This window comes from Euphorbia lathyris, chromosome 2, assembly GCF_963576675.1.
Source record: "Euphorbia lathyris chromosome 2, ddEupLath1.1, whole genome shotgun sequence".
Taxonomy (NCBI): Eukaryota; Viridiplantae; Streptophyta; class Magnoliopsida; order Malpighiales; family Euphorbiaceae; genus Euphorbia; species Euphorbia lathyris.
The window spans coordinates 136,036,293-136,041,813 of NC_088911.1; the positions used below are offsets into that span (position 1 = coordinate 136,036,293).

The 5,521-nt window shown below is 36.3% G+C and overlaps 1 long non-coding RNA gene and 1 pseudogene across 1 annotated transcript; both read left to right on the forward strand.

The window, feature by feature from the left end:
* Positions 1-224: 224 nt before the first annotated feature.
* Positions 225-773, forward strand: LOC136220042 (uncharacterized). Its single transcript, XR_010684366.1, has 3 exons — positions 225-437; positions 522-575; positions 651-773. It is a non-coding gene; the product is annotated as an uncharacterized lncRNA (long non-coding RNA).
* A 908-nt stretch (positions 774-1,681) lies between these two features.
* LOC136217515 (nucleobase-ascorbate transporter 4-like) lies at positions 1,682-3,414 on the forward strand (annotated as a pseudogene).
* Positions 3,415-5,521: the final 2,107 nt, after the last annotated feature.

The following is a 5,521-nucleotide window of genomic DNA, read 5'->3' on the forward strand; positions in this document are numbered from 1 at the left end:
ACCGACACCAAAGACATTTTAATTTTTTAGGAACAAATCATTAGAGTCGGTTTTTAATACCCATTGCAAATATAGTTTTTTCAAGAGACCAACCTAATAAACCAATGAAATTATTAGGGTCGGTTTTAAAACAAACCGACCCCAATTACTTTTTCACGTGGCATCGGTTTTCATAAAAAAAAACCGACTCCAATTGTAAATTAGTAACCTAATAAAACTATTTTAGTTTCACGCTATCATCTTCCCCAACAGTTCACGCAGTGGCTTTCGATTTCCCCTCAGTCGTCTCCATGTTCAAAAAGTCGCTTTCGATTTCTCCTAAGGCGTTATGAATTTCACGTAGTAGCTTTCGCTTCCTCACTTTCGATTTCCCCTAGTTCATCGAGGATAAATGCTCTAGATCTCACGGTATAAGCCAGACTTCGCAGAGAAATCAGGTACATCTCTCAATCTTTTAAGCTGCACTCGATTTTTGGTCTACTTAATTTGGTTTATATAAAGTTAATCTCTTGATGCACCAGCTTCTTCTACGATCGAGTTCATATCTATGGCGTTTTGGCAAGCGATTGTTAAAGGTCTGGTTAGTTTCCACAAATGTTGTAATTTCTTCTTTCTCTTTCGCCTCCTCACCGCAAATTGACTATCTGCAGTGTAGAATCTCGACGGCCGGAGATCCTTCAGTCTCCATGATATCAGTTATTGACCAATTAATGGTTCGAAGAAGGAAATTTTTTCAAGATATCTGAGCTGCAGAAATTCATCAAGCTACTTCGTAAGTACCGCCGCGGCAAGCTATGACATAGTCAAATCTTCCTTTTCCACCAATGATAGCGGTGAAATTGAAATTTAGCTCCTAAACTAGGATATTCAACTAATTATATGCTTTTATTTTGTTCAATCTCCAAAATTTTGTTTTCATATGCTTATTTGGTGTTTTTGGCTCTACTGATCTTTATTGTATCCATTAGAGTTGTCTGATCAAGAGATTGTGTGCTTTAAGCCTTCATACACAATAGTTGCTATCTTGACTTTGGCTACCTTCAATTTACTTATTGTAAACGAGTGGTTAGCATCCAAATTGAGAGGAGGCTTGATCTTATTATCCAAATTAAAAGTCAGACATATTGAATATCTATTGATTGTAGGAACTATGAACAAAACTTTTCCTCATTAGGGATTTTTATCAAACATATGGCGAGGATGCAAAGAGTTGATGATTATCAACCAAATTGACACATACAGCTACCAATTGAGTCAATTCAAACACAAATCAACTAGTATATATCATTGTTTGAAAATTTTGGCTAGTTTTGCATTTGCCTTCTCTTTTTTTTTTGATCGGAAATTCTCTCATTACTGTTGATGGAGTTCCCGCGTTTTTTTTCTTCTTCTTTTGGTTCTATGTTTGGAAAATTTCAATTCCAGTTCCAGATATACCTTGCGATTTTCTAGTCTATAATTCCTTCATTGTTTGTGTTTTCCTTTTCTAGTCTATAATCTCATTTCCGATTCTGGTCAACTTGGTGTTTTTTATTATATAGCTCAGAAATAATTGTTATTGAAGGTCTAGAAGTAACGTCTCGAAATTAGAAAAATCAATTTGAATATGGCTGGCTGTAAGGTTTACGTTTTGCCATAATCAGCAGAGGCCGTCATTTTAGGATTTCAACACTACCTAGTGATGCTTGGAACTACTATCATCATCCCGTCCATTCTCGTCTCTTTGATGGGTGGTGGCAATGTAATGCTTGGTGCGAAACTCGTAAAGAGCAGATTTATCAATTTGAAAGTAGTGTTTCTGTGACCTAATTTGAACTCTTTTTTTCCCGAGTATCAGGTGGAGAAAGCTGAGCTTATAAACACTATGCTATTTGTTGCAGGAATAAACACACTTTGGCAGACTTGGTTTGGTTGCCGGTTGCCTGTAGTGATTGGAGGATCCTATGCTTTCGTTATCCCTAGCATCTCTATTGCTTTGAGAAATAGCACTCGAGGCAAATTCCGACTCTTCAATTAATGCTGCAGTTTTTCTGCTTTTGTTTGTTTTCGGCAAACATGGAAAGGAAGGTTTAAGAAAATTGGTACTTTGAAAAGCATAAAGGAACCGAAACGTGTGTTTGTTTTTGCTGATAATGCCTTTCTTGTTGGTTTATAGAGGTTTGAACAATGGATGAGGGCTTTACAAGGAGCACTCATTATTGCATCACTCTTGCAAATGGTTATTGGCTTCTTTGGGTTTTGGAGAATATTTGCTAGGTAGATTCTGTACTAGCGGAAGAATGGATTGGCTTGTCTTCATTAATCATGTGCTTACTTTGAGGAGTGATTTTTGGATATTTTGTGATGCAGATTTCTTAGCCCTGTTGCAGCAGTTCCCCTCGTGAGACTCTGGCCGGAATTTGACTTTATGCACATGGATTCCCATAAGTAAGAGTGCAAACAAGGAAAAATCTTGTGTAGCAAGTGTTAATTGAGCATGCAAAAACAAAAACTACAATTTCAAATTTCTGATTTGACGTTCAATTGACACACTCAAACATAATTTTAAGAATCCACTCTAAATGTTGAATGAAGTCAAATTTTCACTTGTTGCTTGATTTATTATGCTTTCTTGTCTTCAAATACTTCAAAACAATTCTGGAAACAAATTGTGCTAGTTAGAAACTTGATTACATTTGTTTGATTTGTCAATTAATGATATGTTAACAGTTCCTGTGAGATGAAATGAAATGTTGTTCCTTATGTTCTACTTCATAGAATAAACATTTTCTACTAAAGTCATCCAATTCAATATTGAGGATACAAACTGAGTTTGTACGAATGCAGTAACTCCTTGCCTCTTCTTAGACCTCTTCTTTTCATCAATTCGACTTGTATTTGGACAATGGCGTTTCATGAGTTTGTATTGGTTTTACTTGCAAAGTCTTTCAGATTTACTGTGATTGACTTGATGAATTTGGATAACGTTGAAGCTGATAAAACTATTTTCGATATAGTTACTGTGTTCCAAATGGGTTGCATTTTGTTCTGACTAGACCTTTCTATTGATGCTTCTAGCTTACAAAATGTATTGAAATTGGACTTCCAGCATTGATAATGGTGGTTCTTTTATCCCAGGTGAGTGGCATCCCTTACTAATCATTCTTACACTGAAAGCTCTTGGGAAAAAGAAATGCCAGATGTAGTTGAGTTATGATCATATTTTAATGTAACTGATGCTTGCAGTTTCTTCCTCATATGATGAAATCAAATGGACCTATAATTGGCCGATATGCAGTCATATTCTCTATTGCAATTGGATGGGCTTTTGCTGAAACTTTGACAGCAGCTGGTGCATATGATAATAAATCCCCAAACACACAATTTAGTTGTCAAACTGATCGTTCTGGGCTCCTTAGTGCTGCTCCTTGGTGAGTTATCATCTAAAACTAAATGTCCACTTATTTGACTAATCATTTTGCTAATAGATGGATATGATGAAGCAGAGGAAGTAAAGAAACATCCTGGATATACTCTGATTGAGATAGATGGGAAAGTTCTTAGCTTTACCATAGGAGACAAAACACACCCGGAAATTGCGAAGATCGAACGGATGTGGGAAGAGATTCTTAGGAAGATAAAACCGGCAGGATATACAGTAAGTACTGCTGATGCATTGTTTGACATAGACCAAGCGGAAAAGGAAAATGCCCTGTATAGACACAGTGAGAAACTTGCTATAGCATATGGGATTATGAAGACAAAAGCTCATTCAAGTATTCGAATAGTGAAGAACTTAGAGAGTATGTGAGGATTGCCATGAGTTGATTGTGAGAGACCGGAATAGGTTCCATCATTTTAAACGAAGAATATGTTCTTGTGCAGATTATTAGTGAGTGAGAGGTGAAGTAATTTCAACTTATTCAAGGAAAGATGGATACACTGTAGAAAACATTTTGAATCACCTCTCAATCTTGATTTTTGTTTAAATGTACTTCCTGTAGACAAACTTGATTCAGTGTGAAATGTAATTTTTCATGTTTATAAAAAATATAGTTTTTAATGCAGTTGGGTTTATTTGAATATTCTGTATATGTTTTACCTATATATATATATATATACACAAATTTATATTACAAATTATAATTTAATAAAAAATTAATATTGAATAAAAAAATCATATCGGTTTTGAATGTAAACCGTTGCAAAAGGTACCTTTGGCATCAGTTTTAAAGGTAAACCGTTGCCAAAGATCTACTTTTGTCAACGGTTTTACAATAAAAACCGATGCCATTGATTTTTGGCAACAATTGTTAGTACAAAACCGTTGCCAAAAAGTTTACTTGTGGCGTCCCTTTTACAAGAAAAACTGACGTCATTGGTTGTTGGCAACGGTTGTTTGACAAAACCGTTGCCAAAGAGTTACCTTTGCCATTGGTTTTACAAGAAAAACCGACGCCATTGGCACTTCAGACACGCTTGTTAGCGTGGTTTTAGAACGGTTTTCGTAAAAAAACTGTTGCTAAAAGTCAGACCTTTGCCAACGGTTTTCAAAACCGTTGCCAAGCATTGGCATCGCTTACATTGGCCACGGTTTAAAAACCGTTGCCTGCGGCCAAAAAGACCCGTTGCCAATGGCCATTTTTGTACTAGTGCAAATTCATACTTGAAGTTCTGTGAGAAAAGCAAAGCAAATCTTACACCAATTCCAATCATTGTGTAAAAGTCTAGAGTGATTTCATTCATCTAAGGTGTCTTAGCAATTGTTGTTTAGGACAAACACTTATCATTTCTAGAAGAATAGAAAGGAGAAGCTGAGTACTCGGTTATAGTACTCAGCGGTAGTTATAGAAGTGAGTAGAGGAATAGAGGAAGGTACTCTTGTATACTCAGCTTCTGTTGTAAAAGGTTTCGTGCTCTACCTTTAAAGAGCTCAGTAGAGGATTTAAAAAGCTCGGAACGAGTTCCGGGGACTGGACGTAGGCGGAGAGGCCGAACCAGGATATGTCTGTTGAGTAACATATTTCTAACCTTTAAACTCCTTTATATATTGCTTACTATAAAACTGACTAAGTAACGAACTCACGCTGAGTTGAGTGCACTAAGAAGCTGAGTTCAGGAATAGACTTGAGTGTTATCTCCTGACGCAAGGAAAGAAACAAACTTAGTCACCAGTTGACTAAGCTTGTGTCTTAAAACTACTTAGCGCCGCCGTGTAAACCTTTTCTTAAAGAAAAGAAGTCAGCCTTAACGGACAAAATTTTAAATAGTTCCTATCCCCCTATTGGAACTAACCTTGTCACGTTATACGGGACCAACAATTTGGACCTACGCTTTTGAATGTGCTATTTATGTTATAAATCGATTACCTGTTCCTACATTAAACTATTGTACTCCGTTTCAAAAATTATTTGATACTAGTCCTGATTATAACATGCTCCGTGCCTTCGGGTGTTTATGTTATCATTGGCTTCGTCCGTATAGTCCTACAAAATTGCATCCTCGGTCACGCAAATGTATTTTCTTTGCTATAGCAAAATTC